Genomic DNA, 22,909 nt, shown 5'->3' on the forward strand with positions numbered 1-22,909 from the left:
TAAAGCCCCCATTTCTGGACCGATTAATAAATAGCAACCAAAAGTATATTTGATTTTTCTGCTTATTTTTGGAAATCGTTTTTCTTTATTTATTATTATATTGTGTTTTTTTAATACTTTTCGACCTTTCCCACTGTCTTTATGGATTGATTATGAAAAAATCTGGTATCCATTGGCGACTAGTTTGTTTTTTTTTCAATTTACTTGTCTCGAAGTTTTATCTGACTGTAAACTGTGTGTGTATTTTATCTGATGTAAAGCGGTAATTCGGTATCACGCGCTGTGAGAGTCGTTTTTAAAATAAAAGTCTCTCTCTTACTAATGCTTTTTTCTGCTTTTTAAAGAATAGTCTAATCAAACAGTTTTAGTTAATAACCATTCATTATTTCCCAGATATATCAAGATGTGAAGTCAGAGAAACTGTGCAATATCTCCTTACCAGATCCACACTTACCAGACAAGATATAGCCTATTATTATCATTGTTTATTTTTTTCATCCAATTCAAGCGATTTTGGCTATTCTGATTCTTAGAACTTCGCTAGAGCTCAAGCCATGAGTACTTTTCGACTTTTTCAACTATCTTTGTAGATTACTTGTACTAAAAGCTATTATTCATTGTTGATTAATATTTTACTTTTGATCCGACTTGCTTTGCTGTGTGTCTTTTTGTACTAATACTTATACATCATAAGTGACAAATTCAAATGTAATTTTAGTTGGACAACGTCTGGGCACTGCAATTATGTTTGGAGGAAATCTAACAAACAGAGAGGCGATTATTAACTATCTCAAAATAGGAGGAATAGAGCTTCCAGTTGCCTACCTCTCAGAAGCTGACAAAGGAGTTGTCTCGGATAGAATTTTCTTCGACTATCCAACCACCGAGTTTCTATTCTATTACGAGCAGGTACGTGCGGAAAATTCGTTATTCAAATGGCAACATAAGGAGGGAATAGGGTAAAGCCGAAACATTAAGTTTAGTATTACTCATAAAAAGTGACGACCTGAGAAAATTTGCCTGATCTTGGGAAAAGGGGTAGTATAACTAAAAGGGTGTCCCTTTTTAGGAGGGGGCAGATTTTTTCCTCCCTCAATACCCGCTTCTTTGTTTGCAATTTTATTGACCGGTTTACGAGTTAGAAAAGTATATTGTATGAGCTCTAGCAAAATCTAGCAGACCGACCAACAGAATTTGCGATCGCTATCTGTCACTTGGTTAATACCAAGTGCCATAAAAACCACTATTCAACATCTCTGTTAAGCAGGACTTTTTTCTTCAAAATTAGTGTTTACTATGTTGTTGATGCTTCGACAACGTTTATTGCATACCTTTGCAGCATAAACCTCCAACCCCCTCTCCCACCAAACAAAAACAGATCTATAGTCTGCAATCATTGCTAACTTGCGGTTGGTTTAATAGATACCATGTGTTTAGTCGTATTTACATAAAATATTATACGCATAGAGCAGCCAACAAATTACTGTTATTGTGGCAAAACTAGAATTAATTAGAATTAGGACGATATTTCGCCAAAGATATTGTCTCATTCTCAAATGGTTAGCATCTTTCTGCGAATTCATGCCTTTGTTTCTTGTAAAATCACCAATAACATGATCACCAAAATCCAAAGTGTTGAGGGTTCATGAAACTCCATAACAACTTTTATGTCTGGGTTACTTCACGTTATTATTTTTAGTCTTTCAAGTTTGTTTCTTCTATCTTTTCTGAAACCGCCATTTAACAAAAAAAATCATTAAAGAATCGGGTTTTTTTCTTGAAATTTGGTTTTTATTCTCTGGAGTGGTAGTTGGAGCTATGAAGTGTTAGCCTTTCTTCTTGTAGGGGTATGGTATTTGCCCTCTCAACTTTTCCCCTTTTCTAAATTCTAAAATATTTCTTCATTATTTTTGTTTAAACATTTTTGGTTTTTTTCTCTAGCCTAATGCATAATTCTTGGTTTGCATAATTTTTCCTAAAGTAAAGTAGAGCCTAAATAAAACCCATTTGATTACCCTACTAAAAAATCCTTCTGGTATTATCTTTAGCACGTTTTTGTTCTAGTGTTGGTCTATTTGTGTTTTTAAATACATATTTTATTATTTAATTACAAAATACATGTTTAGTCCCGTATTTGGAAATTCCATTTAAACATGTTTACGGCTAGGTATTTTGAAGTTTTATGTAAATAATCTGGCCTTGGCACAGGTACGTTCATAGAAATTATTTTAACTTAAAAGATGGGTTAGAAAAAACAAAATTAATGAAAAACGTTGGATAATAGATTCAATAGTAAACATAAATATGTTTTAGGAGGAAGTGCGTTCTCGAAGGCCTCTTCCCCGAGTTTTGCCTGTTTAGAACTTTATTTATATTTACTTTCTTTGATGTCTTGCTTTTATGGGGGTGCCAAGTATATCAAATACCCTGATTGGGCGTGATTGTTTAGTAAAGTTGGAACCCATAACTTTCAAGCATATCCCTTTACCCTACAAGCATGCGTGATGATGCGAACAGCCAAATGATTTTGTTTACGTCAATTAAAAGAATTTTATCGAAAAAAAAAAATCAAGAATCAGCTTGAAAAATAGCGAAAAAATAATTGTTGGTTTGTAGCATTCAGACATTGAAAAAAGGTAATAATCGGTTTGTTTTGTTTTTGAAGTCACGTGCATGTTTAATGGAAACAAGTTATCGTTATTAGTTTTGACTCATCCTTTGTTTATGTGTTGTTTTTCACTTAGTCAAACTGAATGTAGATGGAAACTTGGATTTAATAATATATTTGTTTTCCAGGGCATGAAACAAATGAGGATAGATGTCAATGCCCGTCGTATTTATCAAACACTGTATCATGGTCGCGGTCATATTTATGTGTCAGGAGATTTTACCCTTGCCAATGATGTCAAATCGGCTGTAGTTTCAATATTTCAGAAATATGGAAATATCACCGCGAATGTAGCTTTATCTGCTGTAGAAAGCCTTATCGTAAGTTTGAGTATGAAATAAAATCTTAATATTATTTTTCATAAAGCAAGTCTCTTTATTAAAGTTTTGACGCAATATGGCTGATGTTTTGGTGAGATGGTACCATATACTTATCTCTGAGTCGTGAGACGGTGCTCTAGGTCCCAAGATCTAGGATAAGGTCCTAGATCTAAAGACTAGAATGTTCAGGATTCAAGACAAACTATTTATCAAGATGGCATCCAGAATTTTTCAACTTTCAATGTATCTTTATGTCTAGGAATACTAAATTTAACTGTGTAAATTTAATTGTATCTTTATAAAATCTTAAAATGTTAATATTTATAAAAGATGGATTTTTGGTCTTTTACCTCAGTACTGCTTGGCAGTTAAAATCATATTTTTAAGATTAATTTTACATCGAGGATAGACTGGGTATGAAAGTCTGGCGCTCTTTGACGTTCTCATATGGTTTAGGGTCTCCCCTCTGTCATAAGTTCCTAATTGTATCTTTGAAAGGGAAATCCTGCCTGCCTGGCCACATAGTGGTGTTGAGGTGAACTTTTAATGAGCTTACATAATTATAATGGCGATTAGAAACATGGTTTCGGGGTGGGCTCGAGAGTTTACACCCCTTGATAAAATAATAGTCTAGTAGATTACTCAAAATTGGACTGTATTTGAATAATCGAGTATTTTTCTGGAATTAAGGTTGTTTCGGTAGATTTTGTTTAGGCTGAATAACCTCTTCCTAGCTTCGTTATTTATTTGAGTTGTCCCTCCATTGCAGTGTAAAGTCCGTGGGCATGAATATATAACGACTTGGAGTCAATTTGATTAGGATAGTTTGTGCGAAATGTTGGCTCTTGTTGATAGGAACGCAGTCCCAAGTGCTAAAAAAGCACTATCCAATGATATAAAGCCACTGGATTCGTCACGGGAAATATCCAAAAATATTACTATTAAAATTTACATAACAATAATAATATAGTAACTTTTAATTTTTCAGTAGCCATTTTGTGCTAATTGCATTCTTAAATGTGCTGTTATACCTTCTCCCTATTGGAACAGATACTCAAACAAACAAATATCGTGAAGTTATTTTTACCCCGTCATTTGGTTCATCAAGATTAATATAATAATGTCTTATTCTTTTATTTTCTAAGTCGCTTTGGTCAAATCACTTTGGCCTCTGAACATTTCAAAAGATAAAAATATTTAAAAGTGAATCTGTAAAATTTAAAGGATCATCACATCCAGTTCAAGCTCATGTATTCATTGATTGACTTATTTACTGGGCAAAGTAAACTTTGCAGTTTTCCAAGGGCCAAGATTGGCTCTTGTTTAATTAGATCCTCCTGTTTGAATGTGTGTATAGATGTTATTCCAAAAGCAAAGAACTCGGCTCCTAGAAATCTTTATTGATACATGTTTTTGTTCAAGTATTAAATTTGTTGGTATAGACTAAGTCATATTTCTAAATGAATTTAAAATAAAATTCTTTCAAAGAATATAACTAACTAATATGCAAATTCCTCCTCCGGCTTCCTAGATGGCACCGAAACAAAAAAATAATTGCTCGATTTGGTATAGTAGATGTGCCTTCTCGGATTCAGTCTTCCAGTGACGATTTATGTAAAAAGACTGTCAACTTTATTCACGTTTATGACCCTCTGCAGCCTTTTTTCCATATTGATACTGGTTGATTAGTCCATGTTGTCTTTTGTTAGTTTGAATTTTGTTTTTCTTCGCTGTTTATCGTATTTGTTTTTGCTTATTTATTTATAATACTCCGTACTTTGTGTTTTTTATACTTTACGGGTAATAAAGTTCATTCATTCATTCATTCATTCATATCCTATAGGAACAATCCTACTAGAAACTTATTAGGTGATATTAGCATAAAAGTAACGTATTTTTGATATATTGTAAAATTCATTTAAAATAAATTTGTTGTTTTGGCAAGGTTGCTATTTTATTGTCCTGTGTTGGCGTAGTGGGTTTGACCTTAGCTTGGTAATACAGGATCCAGAGATCGAATCATGCTGCAAAAATGCACTGCAGGGCCGACGCAGGGACCTTAGTAGTCAAGAAGCGTCGTTAATCTGATACAATACGATAATTATTATAACCCATATCATATGCGGAAATGACAGTGCGAAACATAACAAAATAAGAAGAGGATACACTGCAATACATTTTTACATGAAAACTTAAATTGTTCTGTTTTTAATTAGCTGTGTATTGTTTTAGAAAAACGGCCGTTACCATGAAGATATTTTTGGTATTACTGTTGGTGCATCAAAAACTCACTTGGTTCCTGGAAAGCTCGTTTAATGAAGAATAATGCAGTCTGATTCAACTGCTAGTTAAATGTGTTCAAACATTTGTTTGATTTAAATTAGTTTGACTGTTAAAAGTGCTCCTATTCACAAACAATTGAAATTTATTGGTTTTAACTGCATTATAAATCTTTGATCTTATTAAACATAAAGACTTGCCATATGTGTTCCGAGTTTGTATGTAGTTTTTACGTGTGGGTGATTCAATAGATTAAATCTGATTTCACTTTGCCATAAATGCCATAGATGGGATTTAGCTGAGTGCCTTCTTTTCTGTAAGAGCAACTGTTGTCTGGTCTTGGCCTGTTTTAGATTTCTGTTGATGCACCATTCTGGTGACTTAAATTTCCTGTTTCCATTCGAAATTTAGTTTCGCTATTAGAACTTTTTCTTTTTGTAAGAAGAGTAAAAGCATACAAGATGTCCCGTTCTGTAGCTCTTGCATGAAACGTTGATTTTGTTTAGGACCAACGCTGCAGCCTTTTTTTCTTTTCTTTTTTGTCTGATCTGTGGTCTGTAGCAGTACATTTCAATCTTTTACTTTCAGTGGACTTTCAGAAAGCATTTGAGCTCAAGACTCATTTTCTTGCGGCCACGAACATGAAAGTTAAGGGTATCAGCAAACGTACTCTAGCTCATGTTCTGTTGTTGTTGTTTTTTTTGTGTTTTTTTTTAAAGCAAACGCAGTGAGTACCAGCGAACGCAGTAGTGAACCTCAGAATGACAAGCATAACCCGCCGATTCCTATAAGGAGCCGAAAATGTTGGCTCTATCTTCATATGCCTGATCAAGTTTGTGCTAGCAAATTTTCATGAACAATTCACTTTTGTAGATAAACTCTGTTTTATTTCTAAATATTTAGTAGTCAACCAATTGATAGAAAAGTAGTTCGGTGATGAGCTCCTTGACTCCTTTTCTTACGATTACACAGAATATACATTGACTCAAGAGCTCCCAATCGAATATCATCACGTTTTGACCATTGAAAGAAGCCCTCGAGAATCCCCCCTTGGCACCATTTCTAGCTGTTTTGTCATAGAAAAAACCTCTGGAGTTTTGCATTTGTCTGTTTGTACGTTTACCGTATATAAAAGAAATCCTGCATCTAGTCATAATAATAGCGAAAACGGTACAAAAAAAAATAAACAACAAAACATAAAAAGCAAAATAACTGAAGAAATACTGGGCAGGAGGGGCGTGGGAGGTCTTCCCAACAGGGGGACACGAACGTAATCAGACACGTAAAGAAAAATATAATATATTTTAGTATTCTATCATTCTTATCAATTAACAATATTCAGTATTTCCGTCTTTATAGAAAATCTGGATGAGCCAATTCAAGGTATGGTATTTAGCTTATATTTTTGAGAAATTAAAGGTATTTGGTACCTAATTGAAAACCTTGACCTTTCAGAACTTGGAAAACGAATTTGACACGTTTTAAAACACCGACAAGTCGAATGAAGGGGCAAAATCAGCAGAGATTATTGCGATCAAAAGTTATTAAGATGTACCGTTGAGCAGTAGTCAAACAGTTCGTGGTAACGAACTGTGGCAAGGAGCGATCCAGCTCAATAGTAGCAAAACTCTAAAAAACGGATTTAATACCAATAGTTACTTCAAAAGAATCGCATTTCAATTCTGATTTTAAATATATATGTTTCATTAGGTTTGGTCTTACCCATCAAAAGTTACGAGCCTGAGAAAATTTGTCTTATTTTAAAAAATAGGGGAATTATCCCCTAAAAGTCATAGAATCTTAACGAAAATCACAAAGTTTCAAGCTCGTATCTACAAAAATGTGTAATTTTTAATTTTTTGACAGAAAGATCACAGATACATGTTTTTTTTGTGTGTGGGGGGGGGGCTCAGGGGTGATTTGTCCACCCAGTGTTTCCGAAATGTCTCGAGAGGGCTCATTCTAACGGAAATTAGAAGTTCTAGTGCCCTTTTTAAATGACTAAAAATAGAGGGCACATAGGACGACTTACTCTCACAGTCCCTTTGGGAGGGGCTGCAAGTTATAAGCTTTGACCAGTGTTTACATATAGTAATGATTATTGGGAAGTGTACAGACGTTTTCAGGGAGAGATTTTTTGGGTGGGGGGGAGTGGGTTATGTGTGAAGATCTTTCCATGGGGGAAGAGAATTTCTATGAAGGGAACGCAGAATTTTCTAGCATTAATGAAAAACAATGAAAAGGTTTCTTAAACTGAAAGTAAGGAGTGGTGTTAAAACTCAAAACGAAGAGAAATTATTACTCATATGAGGGGTTCACCTCCTCCTAATACCTCGCTCTTTACGCTAAAGTATTTTAGTAGTTTTAACTATGTATTCTACGGCCTTTATGATTTTGGGGTTCCTAAGGAACATTAAGCTTTAATTTAAAGAGCGAGATATTGACGAGAGGGTGAACCCCCTCAGATACGAAATAACAACATACGAATATAAAAGTTCGTTATGTAAGTTAATTCTTAAGTTACATGTATTTCTTACTAATAAATACGTTCGTAAGAAATTAAATGTTCTAGTTGCCTTTTTAAGTAGCGAAAAAATTAGAGGGTAACTAGACCTCCTCCCCTGCTTCCTTTTTCATCAAAATCGTCCGTTCAAAACTAGGAGAAAGTCGCTTAGCCAAAAAAAAATGCAAATTTTGTTATAATTTTTCTTGTGCGAAAAGCCAAATTCAAAGCGTGCATTAACTCAAAAACTTTAAAATTGAAAACGAACAGAAATTACTCCGTATATGAAAGAGGTTGTTCCCTCCTCAGCGCCCCACTCTTTACGCTAAAGTTTTTACTGTTTTAAAAAGTAGATTTGCAAGAAAGAGTCAAACTTTAGTGTGAAGAGTGGGGCTTTGAGGAGGGAACAGTCCCTTCCATACACGGAGTAATTTCTGCTTGTGTTAAGATTTAATGTCGCCTCTTACTTTTATTAATTCATATAAGAAGCCATTAAAGAATGGTAAATTACTTTTAATATAGAACATGGAAAAAAATATTATTCACATAATGCATCGACTGGATATTTTGAGAAAATTTTACGCTTAAATGATCAATACGATCTTGAAATGACAAAAGGTTAGCAAGAAAAATAGGGAAATACTGCAGTTCACTCTGTTGTCTGATGTGTTCGGGAGCTTTTCCTCCCGAAACTACCCTAAAAAAAGTTTGAATATTTAACCTTCTCTCAGGAAAGGAAACCAATTTGAAGCATGTAAGAATTAATGCTATTCCACAAAATGATGTGTATAACTGTGGCCTATATGTAATAAAATATGCTAGGGATTATTTAGCAAGCAGATTCCCTCTAGGGCAGTACTTCAAAACAGATAAAAAAAATTCAAGAGTTCAATGCAACACATATAGGATGCATTTAGCCGCTTATGTTTTGAGGACTGAACTTACAAAAACGACAGAACAGAAGAATGCAGTTTTTTTGCTTCAAAGAGAAGAGTAAAATGAAAAAATGTAAAACTTGTCAAAGAATGTTCTTTGAAGAATTTGAAGTAGATCTGAAAGACAGCAACGAGTCAAAGTGCAGATTATGTGATCCAAATGTTTAAAAACCGAAAAAAAATACATTTCATTTGCAGGATCACTATCAAAGATATTAGCTGATTAAAAATATTTATTTTGAAAAAAAAAAAACTTGGTAATTGCATGTTTAGGATAAATCCAGTAAATTCATTCTTTTTAAAATGCACACGAGCAGGAACATTAGAATTTTCAAATTCTACTGTTGAATCCCCAGCTTCATTCTGAAGCTTTTGGACTTTTCTAAAACAAGTCACAAAATTACTTAATCCAAAGCGAGGATCCTCAACTAATGTATGGGAAAAACAGAAAGCAAATCATTTAAAGAAATTTTTTGAGACTTAATTTCAATTTTGTCCATTACACCAACTAGAGGACATGATGGAAAACCACCTCGTGGCGTTTTAAGAATACTAGACACGAATAGGACACTGCTACTGTTAATTTCACTCAATATCCCACCTCCAAAAGCCCTGCCCAGCGTCGGATCATAAGGCTGGAAATCTTATGAAATACATTTCCCCGATTGCATGAATTAAAGCCAGTAACCACTACCAAAAAAAAAGCTGAGGCAGAGAAGGGTGGACAGTGAGTCCCTGGACATGCGCAATCGTGGCACTAGAAAATCCCTCGAGGAAAATTTGGGATGGGGGATAAAACCCTCTTCCTAGTACCGATTTATAGGATTAAGTGCCCCTTGCCGCAGACGGATGACCGTTGATGGATGACTCTCCCCTTTCTCTTGAGGGATTAATTAAAAAAATATATTTCCCAAGGAGAAATTTTTCAAAGAAAAGAACCATATTAAACTTAAGACGAGAAAAATTAAATTTCTTTAATAATTCAAACTTAAAATAACAAGAAATTGCCACTAAAAAATAAATGAAACCCAAAACACAAAATTGAATAGACAATCACAGCAAACAAACAAAAACCCCTTTCCCTACCCTAACTGTAGAAGTCCAAAACTTTCTGCATTTTACCTTTTTATTGAAAACTATTTGAGTTTAGAACAGCCATTGGAGGGAACTAGTAAAATAAACTGAATATTTGGATTCATTGCTGAAAGCTCTTTAATTCAAGATTTTATTTCACTACAATTTTTATTCTGATTTTCAGTGTTATATGTACCAAAGGAAATGTTTGTAATATAATTTGTTTGCAATAAAAAGCAAATAACGAAGTAGGCTTTAGACTTCTACGGTTATGAAACGGGAAGGGGGACAGTTGCCAAACTCCTGTTTGAAGTTTTTGTTCCCCCGAAGTGATCTTATCGAATATGATTTGGTATATCTAACATCATGTAAAATTATACAAGATGACGAATGAATCCCAAAAAAAAACATGAAACAGTTTTCGAGAAATAATTTATAAATAAACCCATAATACACAAGTAATGTTAAAATGACACGTTCCTAATTCAATCGTAGTTTTCTGAAATGTCTGAACTCTGCAATAGCATAGCTATCGTGTTATTCTTTAGTTTTAAGCCACTTTTTCAATTGCAATTCTATGTGAATTGTTGCTGTTTCTTACTCCATATTTCACCTTTAAATGTTCAGTCATTGTCATTTTTTTGTAATTTTTCACGTGTCATTTATACACATTGCATTAAAATAACACGTGCAATAAAATAACACGTTCTTTATTCTTTTCTTTTTGCAAATCTGTTTGTCATCTTGTGCAATTTTGCATGTGTCATCTATATATATAAAAATAAGTTGTATGCATGTTCGTTTTTTGTATGTTTTTTTTTTAAAAGAGGGTTTGCATATGACGTCATTATAAGATGACGTTACAGACCAGGACACTGGGACACAAATGACGACTGGGACATAGGGAATATAAATGATGTCCAGGACACTCAAAGAGAGACTACAGACCGGGACTGCGGGACACAAATGACGACCGGGAAACAGGGGATATAAATGACGACAAGGACACAAAGAGAAATTTGCACCGGTACACAAATGACGACCGAGACACCGGGACACAGGGAATATAAATGACGCCCAGGACACAACTACAACGGGGACGCCGGGGGGGAGCACATGGGGATATATAAATGACGACGGGAACACAGGGAATATACGATTAGCAATCACCATCAACAAGCTCAAGGGCAATCATTAGAAAAATGCGGTATATATCTGAATACGGATTGTTTTTCCCATGGACAATTATATGTTGCATGTTCAAGAGTCGGTAAACCTGTCAATATATTTATATGCACAGACAATGGGACTGCAAAGAATGCTGTATATTCGCAAGTTTTACGTAGTTAAAAACATATACAGATCTATCTATATTCACAGGTGGGACACAGGGACACAACTACAATGGCGTGTAACTAATACGGCGCGTAACGACTTACGCGCGCGTGGGCTTTGGGGGAGGTGCGAAGCCCCCCCCCCCACAAACTAGGTGTTTTTGTGGCGCGACACCAACAGCTAGTAGATAATAAAAACAATACAATGACTCTGGGGCGGAAATAATGTAATTTTACTCTTGGAATGTGCTCATAAATATGGCGTCACTCATATAATTTTTCCCAAAATTAAAGCTTTAAACGATTGTTCCCAAACTAGTGAACTATCTCGATATTTTTTTTTCCAGGCCAGAACAACCAAAATTTCAATTAAAAAAAAATATGGAGCCGTTTTCAAGAAAAATTGTAAATAAATACACAAAGACACAGTTACTGCTCGAGAGCAATAGCTGCATGTGTGTATGCTGTTTCCTGAAAACCGCTAAATGACTTTCTCTGATAACTGGCAAACCAACTTTATTTTGCTTGAAAAGATGATCTTGACACGTCTCGACTTCGAGAAAATTCTTTTTTTCAATGGGTGACGGTATTAAACGTCTTTCACTATCTATGACATCAGGCAAAACGCTAGAGTAAGCACCACAACAAATCGCAAATGAAAATGATGCACAATGAAATCTGTGGTTCGAAGACAAATGACAGCAAGAATCACGTGTCAGAAACGGTCATAATTCAAAACAAATTTGCAATTAAAAGATCCACGCCGTGACGATGTATGACAACAACAGGCTATGGCACAGAATCCAGTACTAGCCTACAAAAAAGCCATAAACTATGCAAGTGATTGGGACATTTGCATAGTATTGGTAAACTATTACAAGTCATTGGGACTCTTTGACGTCATATTTATTTAATGTGAGGTTCACAATTCCCTTGAAGAGGGCTTAGCAAAGGTAATTCATTTGGAGGCTGTTGAATGCATGGTCGAATTGTATTACCACCTCCACACCTTCAAATGAACTGGCATCCCTTTTTTACGAAATGTATATAGCAGCATATCGAACACAAACTACTCAAGGTGATTTTAACCACCTCCACATAGCTGCTATATGTATATTTTAGACCCTGACGATGCTGCTGACGAACACCTTGGTTATTTTCTAAATTACGGAGTCACCGATACTGAACAGGAAGCATTAATAATGTATGCCTTGGAACTGGAAAATAGAAATCAACCAAAAAATGACTTCAATGAAATCAAATTACCTGAGGATGTAATTTCCAGAGTTGATTTTGCAGAAGAAGTAATTGGAAATAGCCAAATCAAAATTACAATGGAATGAAGGAAAGCGATATTTTAGCACCGCTCAACAAAGAAGTAAGCAAAATTAATGTTGAGACTGTCGATCGCCTCCAATGAGAATAAAAATCACACAAGAATGAGGAATTAAATTAACGTCAGAATCTCTTAATTTAATTGAAATTGTAGATTTTTCACCCCATTACTCAAAAATAAAGAATAACACGAAATGAATTTAATAAAATCGAATACCTGATTATATAATCGAAAGCAGTAACCTTATGGAAGAAGTATTTGGAAATAGCTTAGCAAATAGAAATAACAATTGAATGAAGGAGTGGGTTTTATTAGCATTGCTGAACAAAAAAGTAACTGAGATTAATGCCGAGATTGACAGACGATCGCCTTCCAAGGGACTACAAATCCTGTAATTATCCTGACTCTGTCAAGGATAAATAGGAGTGAGGAATTCAACTGATGCCGGAACTTTTTAATTCAATTAAAATTTGCTGATGTCAGACCCTATGACCCAAAACTAAAGAATAAAGCGACAATTATCCTAGTGCGTCAATTAGACATTTAAGAAGGCATAGACAATGGAAAAAGCCAGGCTGTAACTTAACTATGTAACAAACTTGTTATAGCCAGAATAAATACCGATAAAAAAAAGCTGGAAAAGAAGTTCTCATTAATCTATGGATAGAAGACAAGCAACATCGACAACCAAATATATACAGACCTTCTGCACGCTAAGCACCAGAGACAGAACGAAGCTTGGTCCTCCAGTATAATAGTATTACCGTAAGAAAACGAATAAATATTAAATGACATTACGAGATCTCAAACTCTCATTGGACGTGTTACTAATAAGAAAATTTCATTCGCCATACATTACGAGCTAGGTAACCCGTTTTTCCCTAGGAACCAAATCAATTCAAATCTAAGCTAGTCAGAAACCATGACTCGCAGAAATCGCTAAAATTAAAGATTGAAGTTCGTAAAGACCTTTCTAAAGACTGGACAGGGCTAGATAAAACTTTCGAAACCGTATTAGTTTCAGAAAAAAAGAGAGAAAAGAACAGGTTCGGCAGGTTTAATCCTACCTTATTCAGTTCTTGTGCCCCCCCCCTCCCGCAAAAATAACGCTTGTTACTCCTTCAGTTTGTAAAGATTTTTTCCTAGTAGTTGATCAATAAGAGGAATCAGCAGAAAAAATAGCAACCGCTATGAAAGCCAGCAACAACTCACACAGAACTTAAGTTAAATCGAGCAAATTACAAGGGTTATACGTTTTGACCAGTCGACTATACTGCTTCAAGCATTGTTAGTCTGATCCCACACTCCAAAAGAGCTGATCCGATAGATATCCAAAGTAATTCAATACAATCTGAAAATAAAGTTTTTTTTGCGAGACTGAAAGCCATACTTAATACTCTGCCGCTTGCTCGACAAATAAAAAAATGGTCTCTTGCACTTGATCAGAGTAAGTTGATGAGCAACCAGATGGGAGTAATATATTTTCCATAGAGTCATGAAATATCATCGGAGGAATTCTAAATAAACTACCAAGCCTGTAAATCCTGTGCGACAACAATCATAATGTCTACATACAAGAACATTATTCAATGGAGGATAACTCTAATGATAATTCCAGGTACATAAGTATCAACATTTTACAGTATAGCCTAATGCACTAAGTATTACACATCTTCCCCCCTCAGACCCACAAAGACCTCGTGCAAAATATCATGACTGACAAAGTGAGTTTTTAATAGTGTTATGACTCCACCAATAAACATTTACTAGATTTGAAACTATGATTTTTGAGGAAATCTATCGTAAAAAAAAACTTGGCAAGGCGAATTTACCGGATATCGGCAAAAGAGATTTGCTGGAAATTAGCAGAGGGACTAATATCGAAATTCAGGGCCAGCAAGGAAATCTGATGAAAAAATGCGAAAAATTTCGCTCAAAACTTAGATATGAAATGAACCAGGGCTAAGAACACGGATAGATCAGATTTAGCGTAAACAGACAATACCCTTTATATAAATGCTCAAAAACTAGGTAATTGGAGCTAGTCACTATTAAATATCAAGATTTGTTTCAAGGTAAAAACAAATTTATCTTCAAGGTTATATGCACAAATTGCTTAGTGTTGGAGTGATTGTTTGCAATAGCGATAACAAGGGCATTTTCCAGTTTGAAACCATAAATAATTGCATATCCTATGACGATGATATGACCTGGCCTATCCTGGAACAATATCACAAAATATTTTAAGGTGAATTGTCAACCTTAAAATTGACAGTTACACAGCAAGTTAGATAGCTATTCCTGGCATATTGGATGTACACTTTTTTGCATATCAGGATACAAATTGAAGTTCTTTATTTAGTTTTATTGTATAAAAAGGTTTGAAAACCGATCCATCTATCTGGAGACCCATTTCAATTTTTTCTTTGTTTCAGAACTATATAAAAAAGATGTATAAAATTGTACAATCACCTCAATCTGTACGGATTTCTTGCAGAAGCATAATTTGGACTCAGGAACGGCTATTCAACACTACATGCAGTCCACCATCTCACATATTTTATTTTACTCTGCAACTCATAACTCATAGGGAGTGAGCTTGCACCAAGAATTCTAAAGCTCCTGCATCACTCTTTTATCAATCAGTATCTAGGTCTTATAATAGTTTCCTATGGAATAGTTCTCTAGTATTAAGTTCTAAGATATTTCAAATTTCACAAAATAATGGTGTTGGTGTTTTAGGATATTATGTCATATTTGGAAATAGCAACTTGACTTACTTTTCTGAACTAGAAATTTAAAATGTTCAGAAGTTAAGAGATTATCAAGTACCTATTTTTTATATCCATGTTTGAACCGTTCTTCATTAGTATTCTTTTGTGACATTTTTAATCTTACTCTTTCAATCATTATTATAATAAAAATGATGTGTCTGAGGCTTGGAGTGCTCAAAGAAGATTTTTATTTCCATATTTCACAGGACCACAATTGTTGAAGTCTCTCCCAGAGGGTAAAAGGGTAGCAAAGAATGTTAGTGAGTTGAAATGTTACCTTCTGGGAAGTTGTTAATAATCTAGATTATTTTTTCCGTTTTGGGATTTTTTATTTACATGTGAAGCATAAATATATACTGAAAGATTATAAGGATGGAAATAAACTCTCCTATACAACCTAATGGGTTTCTCCTGGCGATTATTTAAAAATAATGTAAGGGTTATTTTTAGCAATATTTTTTTATCCCTCCCTGTCTTTCTCTCGGTCGTAGTTTCACCAAATCGGCTCAATTTAAACTAAGAGAGTTAAATCTGCTTCTGACCGAAAATAATTTATTGTCTTCCCAAATTTACTATTTTTGTGTTGGTTTGATTTATTTGATTTCTCATCTTTTTTTGCCAAAGAAGAACAGTAAGCATTACACTACAACGAGAAAAACATGGCCTTGACTACTGAAGCTCAAGAAGCTACATGAGCTCTTTCAACTCATGGCTTCTTGGAAACATTCTTAACTTAGTTTCCATTTGCGGTTCAAAACAAAAACAATAATTGAAGGTATTATTACCCCAGTTTTCAGCATGCAAGATTTTAAACAAGTAAAAAATGTTGCAGCTTTTTCAGTCATACAGTTCATGGTAATAAATTGTAAGTACGAAAAAACAGTGTCCCAATAGTAACTGAAGCTCAAAACATAAAAGTTCATAAAATTTAAGATTTTTCCGTGTGTGGACGGGTGATTTTTCATGGTAAATATCTTCAAAATTCACAGAATCCTGCTAAATATATTCTAAATAGAAGAATTCCATGCGATAAATTCTTTAGGAGGATTTTTCCACAGGAGTTACTTTCCATTGGGAACGAGGGATTTCCATGAAAGTGTTTCAACAAAGGAAGTGGGGATTTTCGGTATGGCTTGAAAAACGATCAAAAATTAAAGTTTGCCTGGAATGAAAGTATGCTAAGGAAATTTTTTCGAAAGAAATTGTTAGCAATAATTTTTGAGGGGATTTATAGCGGGGATTCAAGTGTCTACGGGAACTTTCACGGGGGATGGGAGGCTTTTTGTGAGAGTATCCTTACTCGGAAGTATTACCCGTAGTGGAAAGGACAAATTAAGAGAAATGATAGAAAAATGATGGCCCTTTTTCGTGTCAATAAGCCTCACATAATGACATTTACTCAGGTGGCATTTGTTTACATTATAACTTTGGACCAATGTAAAATACTAAGGTTTCAATTTTTTCCTTTCTTTGGTCTATTACTAAGTAGAAAGCTAATTGCCCAATACACATGAGCCAGGAACTAAGAAAAATCAGATATAGTATACCAATTATGAAAAATAGAAAAATTCGGGCCATGACTAGGCTGCATTCAGAATGTGTGCGTGTGTCAGGGGGTACAAAAACTCACAAACTACATCAAAATTTTTTTACATGTTTTTGGCATGGTTTTAAGAGTCAGGCTGACATGGGGGGGGGGTTAAACACCACAACCATTCTCCCAGGATACAGCCTTGTACAAGATTATAATCTACAAACTAGTGTAATACTACAAAAGGATGCAGTTGAAAAATAAAAATCATATGAGTTCTATGTTCGTCGTGTCTTCGTTTTACACAAACAACTTTTTTGTAACACAAAAACGAAAAACAAAATTACAAGTCGTTACTAATCAATTGATCTGTCAAGAAAATGCTGAAAAAAACAAATATGCCAAACGCTTCTTACGCTAAAGTTTGACTCTTTCTCTCAACTCTACTTTTTAAAACAGTAAAGTTTAAAACGTATAGAGCGGGGTGCTGAGGAGCGAACAGCCTCTTTCATATACGGAGTTATTTCTGTTTGTTTTAAGTTTTAATGTCGCTCCTTACTTTCAGTTAAAAAAATTTTTGTTTTTTTATTTAATAACTTAAAAGAACTATATAGTCTCTCTTCGATAAACCAGGCAAAAATTTAATACCTCTTAAAAGTATCAGGAAACAATAGCGGAAATCCCACTTATGGAATATCAAATTGGGATTTTTCTCATCTTTATCTTCAAAAACTCTCGATTTTAACGTTTGTAATATTTCATTCGAGTGATTCTAAGAAAAGTACACAGAAAGACATGAAACTCTTCTTTAAGAAAAAATAAGCGTCCACTCTAAAATTATTTCTAAAATTTGCATTGCACATCAATGGATGAAGTGGCATACAAGGGTGTCCTGAGCCTCTTTTCAGAGTTCACCACGGGGGTGAACTACGTGGACTTTTCCGAATTGTTACCTGGTTTCTGGCGATTATTCAGCACAAACTAGCAATTTTACAAAACTTCCTCCAAAATTTCCCCTTAGGTGAAAGTCTTACCGATTACCAAAACATTGGGAATGGGGTTGTGCCCTCAACTCCCCTCGGGACGTCCCGAGGCATAACATTAACACCTAGGTGTTCTATAAATAAAACTGTTCACCGTCTCCCGGTTTATTTATGATTATTCACTCTATTAAAAATACTTCCCACTTAATCTGTAAAAACACCTGTAAATTGTTGAAATCCTGGTAAAGCGTCCGTATTTCCGTTTGTTTTATAAGCAACTTTTATTCAAATTTTAAACAAGTACAAATTCTTCAAAACAAAACTCTACGAATTACTGGTGGATGAATAGAAAAAAAAAACTAATGACATTGAGGGATGTTATAATAAACTTTGAGTGCGTAATGTTTGGCAACTTCAAGACAACCGAGCAGGAAGGTTGTCGTACTAGAGTTGGAATTGTATCAGTCCTGACTTATTTCTCGGTTTTTACGAAGTAAATAAATCACTTCATAGTTATAGTACCCGCAATGCTGAAAATATAGTCACTGGATACAGAAGTGGAACTAGAGCAGGTTTCTATTTCAGATACTTAGGTCCTAAGGTTTGGAATCCTCTTCAAGAGAGCGTTCGGGTGGTTTATTTAAGAGCAAAATGAAAAATCTTCTTTTGGGTCTTGGTTAATAAATGTTTTGTCTTTTTTTATTTTTGCATATTCTTGTTTTATTTTAATGATTAGAAATTGGTCATATTTTAATTGTTTTATTTCTTTTCTTTTCTTTTTGTTCGTTTGTTAAGTCTTTGTTAGTCTTTGTTCAGATTCTAATGATGAAAAAGTTGCTAACCAGCTAAATGGTCATTTGGCCAGAATAATCCAATCTTTGCCGCCTCTTGATGTAAATAAAACGACCAAAGAGCATCAGAAAATACCACATGATGACATACCTTTACCTACTATTTCTGAGGGTCAAGTTTTTAGTAAAATAAAGAAACCTAAACGAACTAGTATAACTCTCATTGATATTTCGATTGAACGTATAAAAGCATTTCCTGACAAATTGACTAGGCCACTAACGCAAATTTTTAATTGCATTTCAACTTCTTCAGTTTACCCACAGATATGGAAAACGGGGTATGTTACTCCAATCCCTAAAAAAGATACTGAGCTTAATTTCGACGGCGTAAGACCAATCACCTTGACCCCCTTATTCAGCAAAATGTGCGAAAGTTTTGTAGCAAATTGGCTAAAAGCTGAAGTTAAACACCTCCTTGATCCTCATCACTACGGTAACAGAAAGAATACATCAACATACCATTATCTAGTCAGTCTTTTACATTTGATTCCTAACCTTGTTGATGAGCCTGGTAAATGGCTAAACTTAATAACAATTGATTTTAAAAAGGGTTTCGATCTGATTGATCATAATATTTTAATTTCTAAGCTTTTAATTGATTTTAGAGTGAACCCTGCTGTTGTGAAAATCATTCAGAGTTTTTTTAATAAATAGGTTCCAAATTTTCAAATATAAGAAGTCTTTCTCTGAGCCTGAGCCAGTTTTTTGTGGTGTACCTCAAAGTACCATTCTGGGTCCTATTCTGTTTCTAGTTATGATCAATAATATTGCTAATGATTTTGAAGTCCGTTCGAAATATGTTGATGACCTTACCCTTGGAGAAATCTGTGAAGCAAATGAATGTAGCAAAGCCCAAATGTTAATTGATAATGTGGACTAAAGCTTTCGATTCAAATATGACAGTAAATGACAGTACATCTTCTATTTTAACTATTTCATTTTTAAATTCTTCTGACCAACTATCTCTGATTCTCTTAACGTCAGTAAGATTAAACTCTTGGGAGTTATTATAACCAGTGATTTAAAATGGGAAGCAAACACAACTAGTCTAGTAAAAAGGGGTAATGCTGGGCTGCAGATGCTCAAGCTTATATCGAAACATAGCGCACCTCCAGATAACCTCCTCCGAATATTTACATCTTCTATTCACCCAATTCTGGAATATGCAGCTCCTGTATGGCATTTTGGACTGACGGCTGAGCAAAGCGCCAGGCTCAAAAGAGTTCAGAAAAGAGCTCTAATGATAGTTTCGAAGCAGGCAGACATGTTGTATGAAGAGCTGCTGACAAAATTTAAAATACAAACTCTGGAAAAAGAAGAGAGAAACACTGCGCGGATTTCGGAAGAAAATCTTTGATCCACCCAATCCACAAAACCCTTTTTCCCACTCAATCCACAACAAAACGACTCCCGTGCAAGTTGGCAGTGCCTGTTGACAAACATCAGCCGGTACGCTGTGCCCAGCAGCGGTTAGCGAAGAGTTTTAATAACTAGCTTTGTAAATATGTATAACGAAAATCAGGAGGATTGATGTTTTTTTCTTTGTTTTGTTTTTTATTTTGCATCGCTTTTTAATGTGACTTGAGAAATTTGGCACTGCCATGAAAATTTTGGTGAAAATAAAATTTTATCTATCTATCCATATATGCAGTTGCCCAGTAAAAAGTGCTTAATTTGTAAAATCCACAAGTTCGACTCTAGCCATTTTGGTTGATAGTGTTTAAATTTGCAATCTCAACTTTTAGGTGAATGAAGAACCTTTGACAAATTTTATGCAAGGTGTCCAAGGTGGACATTTTTTTAAATGTCCAATTTATTTCGTATATGGATTCATCAGCTTTATATCAACTGAATATGTATTGGCACTTTTTCTTTGCCCATTAAGTGAAGCATGTTATCCATTGCAATTCTTTTCTTATTGGTTCCCCGAAATATTGTATGGATGGTAAGTTGTTATGAAAGTAATTATATTTTTAAATACTAGATATTTCTAAATATTTTTAATACATATATATTAAATATAGTATTGAAAATCTATGCAAATTTTTATTTTCTCTCATTAAGTATTCTAATATAAGTATCTCCATGCATAAAAATCTTCCTCAGTTTTTCCACAGACGTTTGACAAGTGTGACAACGTCATTGCAATACTAAGGTATATAAAAATTACGTCACTAACAAATAGTTTTCTCTAAATTAAGAACCTTAACGAATTTTCTCAAACTTTTGACAATAACTAAAGCGTAATATAAACTTCTGATGTAAAATCAAAGGTCATATCTGACCCCTCTAACCGTTTTCGATGGAGTATATCCTCGGCCATTTTCGATTTATATTTCTCCCATAACTCTGTAGGAGCTGAAGGAGTGGACGTTGTTAATATGATTCCAAACAATGCATGAATTTGACTAGGAGTTGACGTTTCGCACGCGTCATTGATGCAGTTATCCCAGTGTTGGTCATTCTCCAATAAATTCAGAGCTTGACATGCACTATGGTAAGTGTCATGTATAGTACCGTTTACAGTTCTCAAATACTCAAAAGACGTCGGACCGGGTACATTCACCAAATGCAGGCGGAGAAAGAAGCATTCATGTTGATTGGGCTGAATGATATAGAGTCTTCCTATCGCGGTATCTTTGAAGATGGTAGGTTGGCCGTCGACTGACTTGCCCTGTTTTCGACGTTCAAATGATTTCTTTTTAGCATTCCATGTGTAATACGAAGGTACTTCAGTATACAACAGTTTTTTTGCAAAAGAATAATTTTGACATAACGAAAAGAAAGCAGTTAACGTTGTGCCTGGTGGATTCAGGGCTCTTTGTTGCACGTATTAAAAAAAATAAACACGTTGTCCATTCTGTGAATGTACCGCTAAGTGAACAGCAGCTCGTCGCCTGAAAGCGGTTTTGCCGAATGTAACATTTCAAATTGTACGCGTATAATCCTTATTCACCACGCCCGTTCAAAACTGGTAAAATCTTACAACAAATATTTTTAATTATGACACCAAATTTACCCAGAAAATTCAAACCTTGAAAATGTGTGACTGTGAAAATCTGAATGTTGTTTTGGCTTGTACAACTGTCATTTTATTACACGAGCAGAGTCAGAAACGTAAGACTAATGAAGAAAAACTGACAGCAAAGAAAAAGAAACACTCAAAGAGTGTTTTTGGAGCAGCTATGCGCCAGAGGCATAGTCAATATTTTAACTGGTTTTCTGAAATAACTTATTAAAAGATTTAGATCTCCTTCAACAGTGGAATCGCATGAAAAAATCCCAGTACAATAATCTTCTTGAGCTCCTCTCAGAACATCATCTCATGGTTAAACAGGTCACCCGGATGCAAAAACCTATCAGCACTGGTGAAAGATTGTGTCTCACATTAATGTATGTAAACTTTGATAATGTCTCAAGGCCATGACTGACTTTAAATACTAACTGTTGTTTGAAATGGGTATCTAGGTGATGTATATGATGCTAGATTAATCTCTTAAATATAATACGTTAAATCTACATTAATAAGGATTAATACCTTAAATCTCTTCTGCTCAATTATTTCTAATTCAGCCAACATTTGACACCACAGTTTTGCTTGATAGCTAGTGAGGTAAGAGTGACAAGTATATTATAAAAAGAAACAAGCATTTTCAAGATGTATTTTACTTTCTTTCTTTTTTGTCATAACAATTTTGTGAAATTTTATATCTTAATGATTTTACTAATCTTTGAAACATACTTTTTGTATTTTAGTGATATGTGAATTTACAGCCAAAAATTATATGGGTGTCACAGCAAGAAAAACCTCCACAAAGCACTTTCTGTCTAAAAATTATTTATGATTGACTTTGGGCTTGCGATTTTTTAATATCCACATGCAATTTCTACATCTTACATTGTAGAATATTTCTATATTTTCTCACAACACACCCAACTATGCTAACAAAAATGCTTACTAATTTTAGAGAAATATGCCCTTTATACTGATTAATGATGGTATATTGTACAAACATTTGGCCTATTTAGCAAAACATAATCAAACAGGATTAACTCCTATTCTTTTTAGGTACTTGGGTTAAGGTCATAGTTTGAGTTCCTTGTCTACTGCTTTCCGGGTTGGAAAGTCTACAGCATCAAGCATAATAAAAGACACTTTGTGTGCAATTGTTGAAGTCCTGGAAGCAAAATACCTGAAATTCCCAACCAAAGAAGATTTTATCAAGATTAGTGAAGGTTTTTGGACTAGATGGAATTTTCCAAACTGTGTTGGATCAATTGATGGCAAACGTATAGAGATCCAGGCACCATACAAAAGTG

The 22,909-nt window shown here is 34.5% G+C and overlaps 1 long non-coding RNA gene across 4 annotated transcripts in view; it reads right to left on the reverse strand.

Moving 5' to 3' along the window:
- The window catches only part of LOC136025871 (uncharacterized), a 106,767-nt gene that overhangs the window by 6,591 nt on the left and 77,267 nt on the right, over window positions 1–22,909 (reverse strand). The gene's annotated exons all lie outside the window — the stretch shown is intronic.

Source organism: Artemia franciscana, chromosome 4 (assembly GCF_032884065.1).
Source record: "Artemia franciscana chromosome 4, ASM3288406v1, whole genome shotgun sequence".
NCBI classification, from domain to species: domain Eukaryota; kingdom Metazoa; phylum Arthropoda; class Branchiopoda; order Anostraca; family Artemiidae; genus Artemia; species Artemia franciscana.